This window comes from Bubalus bubalis, chromosome 5 (genome assembly GCF_019923935.1).
Source record: "Bubalus bubalis isolate 160015118507 breed Murrah chromosome 5, NDDB_SH_1, whole genome shotgun sequence".
Taxonomy (NCBI): Eukaryota; Metazoa; Chordata; class Mammalia; order Artiodactyla; family Bovidae; genus Bubalus; species Bubalus bubalis.
The window spans coordinates 67,776,404-67,790,649 of record NC_059161.1 but is presented as its reverse complement, the minus strand read 5'-3'; the positions used below and the strand labels follow the sequence as shown (position 1 = coordinate 67,790,649).

The window sequence follows — 14,246 nt, the reverse complement described above, 5'->3', positions numbered from 1 at the left end:
CAGATTATTTTTTTTTTAATGTTCAAGTGTAGAATATTTCATAACATGTTGCCAAACAATTTATTTTAAAAAAATTGTTGAAGTATAGTTGATTTCAATAAAAATTTATTGAAATAAAATATGGTGATGGAATTCCAGCTGAGCTATAAATAAAAATTTTATAAATTTTTATAAAAATAAAAATCTTATTTTTTATTGAAATTTGTGGTGATGGAATACTGGTTGAGCTATTTCAAATCCTAAAAGATGATGCTATAAAAGTGCTGCACTCAATAAGCCAGCAAATTTGGAAAATTCGGCAGTGGCCACAGGACTGGAAAAGGTCAGTTTTCATTCCAATCTCAAGAAGGGTAATGCCAAAGAATGTTGAAACTACCACATAGTTGCACTCATTTCACATGCTAGCAAGGTAATGCTCAAAATCCTTCAAGTTAGGCTTCAACAGTATGTGAACCAAGAACTTCCAGATGTACAAGTTGGATTTAGAAAAGCAGAGGAACCATAGATCAAATTGCCAACACCCATTGGATCATAGAAAAAGCAAGAGAGTTCCAGAAAAACATCTACTTCTGCTTTATTGACTATGCTAAAGCCTTTGAGTGTGTGGATCCCAAAAAATTGTGGAAAATTCTTCAAGAGATGGGAATACCAGACCACCTTAACTGCCTCCTGAGAAACCTGTATGCAGGCAGAGAAGCAATAGTTAGAATAGGACATGGAACAACTGGTTCAAAATTGGGAAAGGAGTGCACCAAGGTTGCATATTGTTTCCCTGCTTATTTAACTTCTATGCCGAGTACATCAAGCAAATGCCAGGCTGGATGAAGCCCAAGCTGGAATCAAGATTTTTGGGAGAAATATCAATAATCTCAGCTATGCAGATGATACCACCCTTATGCCAGAGAATGAAGAGGAAGTAAAGGACCGATTGATGAAAGTGAAAGAGGAATGAAAAATCTGGCTTGAAACTCACCATTCAGAAAACTAAGATCATGGCATCTGGTCCCATCACTTCATGGCAAACAGATGGGGAAACAATGGGAAGAGTGACAACCTTTTTTTTTTTTTTCCTTTGACCCCCCAAATCACTGCAGATGGTGACTGCAGCCATGAAGTTACAAGATGCTTGCTTCTTGGAAGAAAAGCTATGACAATGCTAGACAGTATATTAAAAAGCAGAGACATTACTTCGTTGAAAAAAAGATCCATCTAGTCAAAGCTATGGTTTTTCCAGTAGTCATGTATGGATGTGAGAGTTGGACCATAAAGAAGGCTGAGCGCCAAAGAATTGATGCTTTTGATCTGTAGTATTGGAGAATACACCTGAGAGTCCCTTGGACTGCAAGATCAAACCAGTCCATTTTAAAGGAAATCAGTCCTTAATGTTCATTGGAGGGACTGATGCTGAAGCTGTAGTTCCAATACTTTGGCGACCTGAGGTGAAGAACTAACTCATTAAAGTCTCTGATGCTGGGAAAGATGGGGGTGACAGAGAAGGAGATGGTTGAATTGCATCACCTACTCAATGGACATGAATTTGAGCAAACTCTGGGGGATGTTGAAGGAGAGGGAAGCCTGGGATGTTGCAGTCCATGGGGTATTTAAGAGTTGGACACAACTGAGCAACTGAACAACAGTGTTTGATGTACAATGTTTCATTAATTTCAGGTGTACAGAAAAGTAATTCAGTTTCTTATGTACATCATCTTTTTCAGATTCTTTTTCTTTATAGGTTATTACTATATATTGAGTATAGTTCTCTGTTATACAGTAGGTCCTTATTGGTTATCTATTTTATGTATTGTGTGTATGTTAATTCAAAAATTTGATTTATCACTCCCCTCTCCTTTCCCCTTTGGTAACCATAAGTTTGTTTTCAGTGTCTGTGGGTCTTTTTGTTTTATATGTAAGTTTGTCTCTCTTTTTTTAAAGATTGCACATATAAGTGATATATATTTACTTTCTCTGTCTAGCTTATTTAGTATGATAATCTCCAGGTCCATCCATATTGCTACAAATGGCATTCTTTATTTTCTATGCCTGAGTAATGTTATATATATATATATATATATATATATATAAATTTATATATATATGAATATATATATGCACAAACATATGTACACACACACATATACACACATATATATGTCGCTTTTTCTTTTTCTGTTCACCTGTTGGTGGATATTTAGGTTGCTTCCATGTCTTCACTGTTGAAAATAGTGCTTCTAGGAAGATTGGAGTTCATATATCTTTTTGAATTATAGTTTTTTCTGGATATATGCCTAAGAGTGGGATTTCTGGATCTATGGCAAGTCTATTTTTTAGTGCTTTGGGGAACCTCCATCCTGTTTTCCAAAGTGGCTTCACCACCACTGTGGAAAACATTCTGGCCAACCATGTAGAAGCATTTCTTTTTCTCCACACCCTCTCTAGCATTTGTTTTTAGACTTTTTCATGATGGCCGTTCTCATTGGTGTGAAGTGATGCCTCATTGTAGGTTTAATTTGCATTTCTCTAATAATGTTGAGCCTTTTTTTCATGTGCCTGTTGGTTATCTGTATGTCTTCTTTGGAGAAATATCTAAATCTTCTCCTCTGTTTTGGACTGGGTAATTTTTTATATTGATCTGTATGAGCTGTTATTGCATATTTTATATACTTTGGAAATTAATCCCTTGGTGGTCACATTGTTTACAATTGTTTTGTCTCAATCTGTAGGTTGTTTTTCATTTTGTTTATGGTTTCCTTTGTTGTGCAATAGCTTCTAAGTTTAATCAGATCTTTTTTGTTTATTTTTGTTTTTATTTCCAGTACTCTAGGAGATGGATCCAAAAAGATACTGCTAGGATTTATGTCAGAGAGTCTTTTGCCTATGTTTTCCTCTAGGAATTTTATAGTATCTGGTCTTACATTTAGGTTTTTAATCCATGATTAGCTTTTTTTTTTTTGGTATGGTGTCCGAGACGGTTCTAATTTCATTCTTTTACATGTAGCTATCCAGTTTTCCCAGCACCACTTACTGAAGAGACTGTCCTTTTCCATTATATATTCTTTTTTAAAAAATTAATTTATTTTAATTGGAGGCTAATTAATTAACAGTATTGTGGTGGTTTTTGCCATACATCAATTTGGATCAGCCATGGGTGATGGCTGTTCCCATCCATCCCATACAATCCCGTGTTTTATCCCAACATCCTGAATCCCCCTCCCACCTCTCTCCCTACCCAATCCCTCAGGGTTGTCCCAGAGCACCAGCTTTGATTGCCCTTCAAGCTTCATGCATTGAACTTGCTCTGGTCATCTATTTTACATACGGTAATATACATGTTTCAGTGCTATTCTCTCATATTATCCCACCCTTTGCCTTCTCCCACACAGTCCAAAAGTCTGTTCTTTACATCTGTGTCTCTTTTGCTATCTTGCATATAGGGTCATCAGAGAAGGCAATGGCACCCCACTCTAGTACTCTTGCCTGGAAAATCCCATGCGTGGAGGAGTCTGGTAGGCTGCAGTCAATGGGATTGCAAAGAGTCGGACACTACTGAGTAACTTCACTTTCCCTTTTCACTTTCATGCATTGGAGTAGGAAATGGCAACCCACTCCAGTGTTCTTGCCTGGAGAATCCCAAGGACGAGGGTGCCTGGTGGGCTGCCGTCTATGGGGTCGCAGAGTCGGACACAACTGAAGCGAGTTAGCAGCAGCAACAGCAGCAGCATATAGGGTCATCATTACCATCTTTCTAAATTCCATATGTATATATATGTTAATATACTGTATTGGTGTTTCTCTTTCTGGCTTACTTCACTCACTATAATAGGCTCCAGTTTCATCCACCACATTAGAACTGACTCAAATGTGTTCTTTTTTATAGCTGAGGAATATTCCATCATGTATATGTACCACAACTTCCTTATCCATTCATCTGCTGATGGATAGCTAGGTTGCTTCCATGTCCTAGCTATTGTAAACCGTGATGCAAAGAACATTGGGGTACATGTGTCTCTTTTAATTCCATTTTCCTTGGTGTGTATGAACAGCAGTGGGATTGCTGAGTCATATGGCAGTTCTGACTTCCCTGGTGGCTCAGATGGTAAAACGTCTGTCTACAATGTGAGAGACCTGAGTTTGATCCCTGGGTTGGGAAGATCCCCTGGAGAAGGAAATGTCAATCCACTCCAGTACTATTGCCTGGAAAATCCCATGGACAGAGGAGCCTGGTAGGTTACAGTCCATGGGGTCACAAAGAGTCGGACATGACTGAGTGACTTTACTTGGCTTGGCTCACTATGGCAGTTCTATTTACAGTTTTTTAAGGAGTCTCTACACTGTTTTCCAGATTGGATATACTAGTTTGCATTTCCACCAACAGTGTAGGAGGGTTCCCTTTTATCCACACCCTCTCCAGCATTTGTTGTTTGTAGACTTTTGATGGCAGCTATTCTGACCTGCGTGAGAGGGTAACTCATTGTGGTTTTGATTTGCGTGTCTCTGATAGTGAGCGATGTTGAGCATCTTTTCATGTGTTTGTTAGCCATCTGTATGTCTTCTTTCAAGAAATGTCTGTTTAAGTCTTTGGCCCATTTTTTGATTAGGTTGTTTATTTTTCTAGTTTTGAGCTGCATGAGCTATGTATTTGGAGATTAATTCTTTGTCAGTTGCTTTGTTTGGTGTTATTTTCTCCCATTCTGAAGGCTTCCTTTTCACCCTGCTTGTAGTTTTCTTTGTTGTGCAAAAGCCTTTTAAGTTTAATTAGGTCCTATTTGTTTATTTTTGTTTTTATTTCCATTACTCTGGGAGGTGGATCATAGAGGATCTTTTGGTGATTTATGTCAGAGAGTGTTCTGCCTATGTTTTCCTTTAAAATTAATATAGTTTCTGGTTTGACATTTAGATCTTTAATCCATTTTGAGTTTATTTTTGTGTAGGTGTTAGAAACTGTTCTAGTTTCATTTTTTTACAGGTGGTTGACCAGTTTTCCAAGCACCACTTGTTAAAGAGATTGTCTTATCTCCATTGTATATTATTGCCTCCTTTGTCAAAGATAAGGTGTCTATAGGTGCATGGATTTATCTCTGGGCTTTCAATTTTGTTTCATTGATCTACATTTCTGTCTTCGTACCAGTACCATACTGTCTTGATGACTGTAGCTTTTTAGTATAGTCTGAAATCAGGCAGTTGATTCCTCCAGTTCCATTCTTCTTTCTCAAGATTGCTTTGGCTATTTGAGTTTTTTTGTGTGTGTTTCCATACAAATTGTGAAATTGTGTGTTCTAGTTCTGTGAAAAATACTGTTGGTAGCTTGATAGGGATTGCGCTGAATCTATAGATTGCTTTGGTAGTATACTCATTTTCACTATATTGATTCTTCCAATTCCTTAACATGGTATATTTCTCCATCTATTTGTATCACCTTTGATTTCTTTCATCAGTGTTTTATAGTTTCCTGTATATAGGTCTTTTGGTTCTTCAGATAAATTTATTCTTAAGTATTTTATTCTTTTTGTTTCAATGGTGAATGGGATTGTTTCCTTAGTTTTTCTGTTTTCTCATTGTTAGTGTATAGGAATGCAAGAGATTTGTATATTTATTTTATGTCCTGTTACTTTTCTATATTCACTGATTAGCTCTAGTAATTTTCCGTGTCTTTAGAGTTTTCTCTGTAGAGGGTCATGTCATCTGCAAACTGAGAGTTTTGCTGCTTCTTTTCCCACCTGGATTCCTTTTATTTCTTTTCTTCTCTGATTGTTGTGGCTAGGACTTCCAAACCTATGTTGAATAGTAGTGGTGAAAGTGGGCACCAATAGGAAATGCTTTCAATTTTTTGCCATTGAGGATGATGTTTGCTGTGGGTTTGTCAAATATAGCTTTTACACTGTTGACATATGTTCCATCTATGTCTACTTTCTGGACAGTTCTTATCATAAATGGGTGTTGAATTCTGTCAAAGACTTTCTCTGCATCCATTGAGATAATCATATGCTTTTTATCTTTAATTTGTTTTATGTTGTTACACATTGCTTAATTTATGAATATTGAAGAACCCTTGCATCCTGGGATAAAGCCCACTTGTTTGTGATGTGTGATCTTTTTAATATGTTGCTGGATTCTGTCTGCTAGGATTTTGTGAACCATTTTTGCATGTGTGTTCATTAGTGATATTGGCCTGTAGTTTGTTTTTTGTGGCATCTTTGGTTTCAGTATTAGGGTAATGCTGGCCTCATAGAATGAGTTTGGGAGTTTATCTTCCTCTGCAATTCTCTGAAAGAGTTTGAGTAGGATAGGTATTAGTTCCTCTCTAAATTTTTGGTAAAATTTGCCTGTGAAGCCATCTGGTCCTGGGCTTTTGTTTGTTGGAAGATTTTTGATAACAGCTTCAATTTCCATGCTTGTGATGGGTCTGTTAAGATTTTCTATTTCTTCCTGATTCATTTTTGGAAAGTTATACTGTTCTAAGAATTGTCCATTTCTTCCAAGTTGTCCATTTTATTGGCATATAATTGCTCATAGTAGTCTCTAACAATCTTTTGTATTTCTGGGTGGTCTGTTGTGATTTCTCCATTTTCATTTCTAATTTTGTTGATTTGATTTTTCTCCCTTTTTTCTTGATGAATCTGGCTAATGATTTGTTATTTTATTTATCTTCTCAAAGATCCAGCTTTTAGCTTTGTTTTTTGCTATTGTCTTCTTCATTTCTTTTTCACTTATTTCTGTTCTGATTTTTATTATTTCTTTTCTTCTACTAACTTTGGGGTTATCTTTTCTTCTCTTTCTAGTTGCTTTAAATATAAAGTTAGGTTGTTTGAGGTTTCTCTTGTTTCTTGAGGTAGCCTTGTATTGGTATGAATATCCCTCTTAACTGCTTTTACTGAATCCTATAGTTTTTGGATTGTCCTGTTTTCATTTTCCTTTGTTTCTATGAATATTTTGGTTTCCTTTTTGATTTCGTCCATGATCTGTTGGTTATTCAGAAGTGTGTTGCTTAGCCTTCATATGTTTGCATTTTTAACAGTTTTTTTTTTTTTTTTTCTTCTTTTTCTTTCTGTACTGCTACTACTGCTAAGTCACTTCAGTCATGTCTGGCTCTGTGTGACCCCACAGACGTCAGCCCACCAGGCTCTCCTGCCCCTGGGATTCTCCAGGCAAGAACACTGGAGTGGGATGCCATTTCCTTCTCTAATGCATGAAATTGAAAAAGTGAAAGTGAAGTCGCTCAGTCGTGTCTGACTCTTAGTGACCCCATGGACTGCAGCCTACCAGACTCCTCCATCTGTAGTTGACATCTAATCTTACTGCATTGTGACTGGAAAAGATGCTTGAAATGATTTCAAATTTTTTGAATTTAACAAGGCTGGATTTATGGCCCAGGAGAATGTTCTGTGTGCATTTGGAAAAAAGGTGAATTCCATTGTTTTGGGGTGAAATGGCCTGTAGATATCAATTAGGTCTAACTGGCCCATTGTATCATTTAGAGGTTGTGTCTTCTTACTAATTTTCTGTTTGATTGATCTATCCATAGGTTTGAGTAGGGTAATAAAGTCCACCATTATTATTGTGTTAGTGTTAATTTTCCCTTTCATACTCGTTAGCATTTGCCTTACATATTGAGATGCGCCTATGTTGGGGTGCATAAATATTTCTAATTGATTTATCTTCTTATTGGATTGACCTTTTGATTATTATGTAGTGTACTTCTTTGTCTCTTATCACAGTCTTTATTTTAAAGTCTATTTTATCTGATAGGAGTATTGATACTCCTGCTTTCTTTTGGTCCAAATTTGCATGAAATATCTTTTTCTAGCCCTTCACTCTCAGTCTGTATGTGTCCATTGTATATTCTTGCCTCTTTTATTCTTTGCTTAGTTTACCAGAGATGCATGGGTTTATTTCTGGATTTAAATCTTGTTTCATTTTCTTTGGTTGAATCTTTAATCTTGTTTCATCTGCATCTTTTTTTTTCTTTCTTTCTTTCTTTCTTTTTTTTTTTTTTATGCCATACCATACTCTTTAAGTAACTGTAGCTAGGTAGTATATATAGTCTGAGGTCATGAAGCCTGACTCTTCCAGTTCCATTTTTCTTTCTCAAGATTACTTTAGGTATTTGGGGTTTTCTGTTTCTATCAGTATCAGTATTAGTTCAGTCATTCAGTCATGTCCTACTCTTTGTAACCCCATGAAACGCAGCACTCCAGGCCTCCCTGTCCATCACCAACTCCCAGAGTCCACCCCAACCCATGTCCACTGAGTTGGTGATGCCATCCAACCATCTCATCCTCTGTCATCCCCTTCTCCTCCTGCCCTCAATCTTTCCCAGCATCAGGGTCTTTTCAAACGAGTCAGCTCTTTGCATCAGGTAGCCAAAGTATTGGAGTTTCAGCTTCAGCATCTGTCCTTCCAATGAATATTCAGGACTGATCTCCTTTAGGATGGAATGGTTTGATCGTCTTGCAGTCCAAGAGACTCTCAAGAGTCTTCTCCAACACCACAGTTCAAAAACATCAATTCTTCGGCATTTAATTTTCTTTTGATCTAGTTCTGTGGAAAATACTGTTGATTATTTCTATTTATTGTTGAATGCCTAGTATTTTCAGACACTGGGATACTACCAGTGTTTAAACTTAAACTCTTAAGAAGATGAAAAGAAAATTGGGCAGCTCTTTGAATCCTAACCAGAACACACACACACTTATTTAACAACAATTTTTTTTTTTTTTTAAAGAAGGTACTTGTTACATTTTCTCAAAGACTGTAAAATAACTGGATTTATGTCATAAATTAAGGCTGGAAATGTTTCATGTTGGGTATGGGAAAGACATTCTTTACTCAAAATTTCTACTACTCACTGATAGGTAACAATATGAAATCAATAATCATCAATCTTAATACAAAATATTTTTAAAATTGAGGTAAAATTTCAAAAAATATTCACATATCAAGATAAAATTCATTGAGTATTGACTAATCATACATCCATTTAATCAACACTTCAAGATACATCATATTTTTGCCATCTCACATAGTATACAAAAACACCTTCCAGACTATATCCATATGTCATAGGCAACCACTTTTTTATCTCTGTAGCCATAGATGAGTCTTTTCTATTTCTGAACTTTATATAATAGAATAACGCAGTATATACTTTTTATATCTGACTTCTTTCATTTAAAATAATGTTTTTCAGATTCATTCATATTGTTGCATAGTGGTTGGTACGTTATTCATAATTCTGGCTCAGTTGTACCCTGCTGTATGAGAAGTGAAAGTGTTAGTCACTCAGTAGTGTCCCACTCTTTGAGGCCTCATGGACTGTAGCCTGCCAGACTCCTCTGTCCATGAAATTATCCATCCAAGAATACCTGAGTGGGTTGCCATTCCCTCCTCAATGGGATCATCCCAACACAGGGATGGAACCTGGGTCTCCTGCATTGCAGGAAGATTCTTTACCATCTGACCCACAGGGAATCTCCTGCTGTATCAGTTCAGTTCAGTTCAGTTCAGTCACTCAGTCGTGTCTGACTCTTTGCAACCCCATGAATCGCAGCACACCAGGCCTCCCTGTCCATCACCAACTCCTGGAGTTCACTCAGACTCACGTCCATCGAGTCAGTGATGTCATCCAGCCATCTCATCCTCTGACGTCCCCTTCTACTCCTGCCCCCAATCCCTCCCAGCATCAGAGTCTTTTCCAATGAGTCAACTCTTCACATGAGGTGGCCAAAGTACTGGAGTTACAGGCTTAGCATCATTCCTTCCAAAGAAATCCCAGGGCTGATCTCCTTCAGAATGGACTGGCTGGATCTCCTTGCAGTCCAAGGGACTCTCAAGAGTCTTCTCCAACACCTGCTGTATAGATATACCATAATTTGCAATGCATTCTCCTTTCAGAAATTTGAGTTGTTTCTGGTTGAGACTATTAAAAAGAATGTTGCTACAAGTATTCTTGAACAATTACTTTTGTGAATAAATGTTTCATTATTATTGAGCAAGTACCTGGGAGTGGAATTGATGAGTCATGGGGATGTTGCATATTAACTATATAAGAAATCAGTAAAAGTTTGTAGAATAGTTGTACTGTTTTACGTTCCTATACTCTTGCCAATATTTAATGCGGAACTCACTTTAACTTGCATATTATGACATTAAATGCTTCCACACTGTGATTTGATGTGCATTTATCTGATTAGGAATTGTGTTATCATCTTCTCATGAGTTTATTGGCAATTTGTGTGTGTGTGTGTGTATATGTGTGTGTATATATATTTATATATAGGCAATTTGTATATCTTTACTATTGTTAAGAATGTTTTTTTAAGACTATTTCCTAATTTTTATTGGGTGGTTATTGATATGTAGAAATTATCCATGTATTCTAGACACAAGTCATTGTCAGATATTCAGTTCAGTTCAGTCGCTCAGTCGTGTCCAACTCTTTGCAACACCATGAACCCCAAAATACCAGGCCTCCCTGTCCATCACCAACTCCCGGAGTTTACCCAAACTCATCATGTCCATTGAGTCCGTGATGCCATCCAACCATCTCATCCTCTATCATCCCCTTATCCTCCTGTCCTCAATCTTTCCCAGCATCAGGGTCTTTTCAAATGAGTCAGCTCTTCACATCAGGTGGCCAAAGTATTGCAGTTTCAGCTTCAACATCAGTCCTACCAATGAACACCCAGGACTGATCTCCTTTAGGATGGACTGGTTGTATCTCCTTGCAGCCCAAGGGACTCTCAAGAGTCTTCTCCAACACCACAGTTCAAAAGCATCAATTTTTCAGTGCTCAGATTTCTTTATAGTCCAACTCTCACATCCATAAATGACCAGTGGAAAAACCATAGCCTTGACTAGATGGACCTTTGTTGCTTTTTAATATGCTATCTAGTGTCAGATATTAATAGTATATAAATAGTTGATGGAAAAAATATTTTCACAATGTTTCTGATTTATTTTGTTTTCATTTTCTTTCTGATGTTGTGACAACCAGAAATATTTAATTTTTGTGAAATAAAAATGGTCAATTTTTTTCATTTTTTATTTTTATTTTTTTTCTTGAAAAAAGTGCTGCATAACCCAAAGTAAAACTATAACTTATATATATTTTAATTTTTCTGTTTAGGTTCTTGCATTACCCTAGTGATATGAGCTCAAAGGTACTTTTCTCATGTGCTTATCCTGTATTATTACCACTATTTATTGAAAAAAAAAAATAGAACAGCATTTTATATCCACTAATAAATACTCTTATCACTTTGTCAAAAATCAGTTGGGTCTATTTCTCTACCCAATAATGTATTCTACAGATCTTGATCAGGAGAGGCACCTGAGGCTCTTCGGGACAGAAGGGTAATTCACAGGACAGTAAGAAGAACATTTGGTGAGTAATGAGGAGTTTGCACTTCTTAGTTAAAATTTATCTGTGGCAGTAACTCTTTGGAAAAAGCCCCCAGTTTAAATTCTAGATAGTTAAGTGAGGGACAGTAGAATCTCTTGAGTCTTCAGGAACTCAGCTGCCTTTAGCTCAAAATTATTCACTAGCCAAAGTGACACATCTTGGGTAGAGGCCTGTTCTGAACTCATATAGTGTATTGAACTTGTATTCTGTAACTCTTTCTAAACTCACTTATTAGGATTTTCTTTATAGACATTAATGTCTGCTATGAATATTGACAGCTTGTCATCTTTCTTTCTGATATTTTTCTTTTGATTTTATTTTTGTGCCTTATTCCTTTGCTGAGATTTGATTATGATTATGATTGTGAATGTAAATGATTATGAATGTAAATGCTGAAAGAGAACTTTCTTGCTTTCTTATCTGAAAGCATGAACATTTATTGTATCATCTTTAAGTATGATATTAATTCTAGGTTTTCACAGATGCCATTGATTAGATTAACAAAGTTCCTCTTTCTATCTAATTGGAGCATGATTATTATTTTTGACATCAGTTCAGTTCAGTTCAGTCACTCAGTCATGTCTGACTCTTTGCAACCCCATGAATTGCAGCATGTCGGGCCTCCCTGTCCATCACCAACTCCCTGAGTTCAGTCAAACTCATGTCCATTGAGTTGGTGATACCATCCAGCCATCTCATCCTCTGTCGTCCCCTTTTCCTCCTGCCCCCAATCCCTCCCAGCATCAGAGTCTTTTCCAATGAGTCAACTCTTCGCATGAGGTGGCCAAAGTACTGGAGTTTCAACCTCAGCATCAGTCCTTCCAAAGAAATCCCAGGGCTGATCTCCTTTAGGATGGACTGGTTGGATCTCCTTACAGTCCAAGAGACTCTCAAGAGTCTTCACCAACACCACAGTTCAAAAGCATCAATTCTTCAGCTCTCAGCTTTCTTCACATGAATGTGTCCAACTCTCACATCCATACATGACCACTGGAAAAACCATAGCCTTGATTAGACAGCCCTTTGTTGGCAAAGTAACATCTCTGCTTTTGAATATGCTATCTAGGTTGGTCATAACTTTCCTTCCAAGGAGTAAGCATCTTTTAATTTCATGGCTGCAATCACCATCTGCAGTGATTTTGGAGCCCAAAAAAATAAAGTCAGCCACTGTTTCCACTGTTTCCCCATCTATTTCCCATGACATGATTGGACCAGATGCCATGATCTTAGTTTTCTGAATGTTGAGCTTTAAGCTAACTTTTTCACTCTCCTCTTTCACTTTCCTCAAGAGGCTTTTTAGTTCCTCTTCACTTTCTGCCATAAGGGTGGTGTCATCTGCATTTCTTAGGTTATTGATATTTCTCCCGGCAATCTTGATTCCAGCTTGTGCTTCTTCCAGCCCAGAGTTTCTCATGATGTACTCTGCGTATAATGGTTATAAATAGTTACTGAGTTTTGTCAATTTTTGACTCTATTAAAACAATCATACATTTTTTTCTCTTTAATTCAGTTATACTAATTGCTAAATTATATTGATTGATGCTTGTTACACTAACTATATTCCTAGGATTATCCCCATTTGGCTATATATATTATACTTTTAATATATTGCTAGATTTGTTTAGCTATTATTATGAAAGGTTTTTATTTCTAATTTTAAGAGCTGTATTGGTTTATAATATAATTTTCTTAATAGTGTCTTTGTTAGCTTTTGGAATCTATGTTACATGGTTCTTTTAAAGTGAGTTGGAAAGTTTTCTTTCAGAGGAATTCTCAGCAAGAATTTTTGTAATTTTGGTATTATTTCTTACCTAAATTTTTGATAGAATTCATCAGTGAAGCAGTCTGAACTTTGAGTTTTCCTTCTGGAAGTGATTTTAGTTAAGAATTTAATAGAGATACTGCTATTTATATATGATCTATGATTTCAATTCATATATAGTAAATTATGTTGTTTATGGGGTTTGCTTCCTCTAAATTGTCAACATTACTAGCATGAATTGGTTTTTAATATCCCTTCATTATACTTCAGTATTCATAGAATTTGTGGAAGTATCCATCATCCCTGATATGTGTGATTTGTGTTCATTCACTCTTGCTCTCCCTCTCGAGCTCATTGTTAATTTTAATCAGCTTTTAGCTTCATTACATTTATCCATGGATTTATTTTTATTATTTCATTGATTCTCTTTCTTATCTTTCTTATTCTCCCACTTCACTTTTGGGTTTAATTTCCTTAACTTCCTAAATTAGATACTTCAATCATTCTTTTAAAATATTTCTTCTCTTACCAAGTAGGTGTCTAAAGTAATTGGTGCATTTTTATTAGTATTCTGTTCAAAATATGTTTTTAACTCCTTTTGGTACCTTTTCTTTTACCTATAGTTTATATAAATGTGTGTTGTTTCATTCCAAATACTTGAGATTTTACTAGATGTCATTGCTACTAATTTCTGATTAATTACATTTGAGTCACAGAATATATTTTGGAATATTTAATCTTTCCAAATTATCAAGACCATATATTTTATGGCCCATCATACCACCTATTACATACTCTGGGGTATGAAAGTGAAAAAGTGCAAGTGTTAGCCATTCATGTCCAACTCCTTGCAATCCCATGAACTGTAGCCTTCCAGGCCTGCTAGGCTCCTCTGTATAGTGTTCTATAAATATTAATTAGCACATGTTGTTTGATAGTGTTCTTTAGATTTTCTTTGTATCTGTTGATTTGTCTCCATATCTGGTAACCTTTTTCTTTAGATTGTAGTTTTCAGTCAGTTTTTATCTGTTTAATTAATGTATTTGAATAAAGTCTACCATGTTACTCTCAAGCCTTTTTGCCCAC

General features: G+C 36.2%; 1 long non-coding RNA gene across 1 annotated transcript in view; it reads left to right on the top strand.

Annotated features, from left to right (window-relative positions):
* LOC123333728 overlaps positions 1-14,246 on the top strand; it is a 312,273-nt gene that overhangs the window by 163,342 nt on the left and 134,685 nt on the right. Inside the window, exon 2 of the long non-coding RNA XR_006551214.2 lies at positions 11,307-11,380. This is a non-coding gene — a long non-coding RNA (uncharacterized LOC123333728). The remainder of the gene's footprint in view (positions 1-11,306; positions 11,381-14,246) is intronic.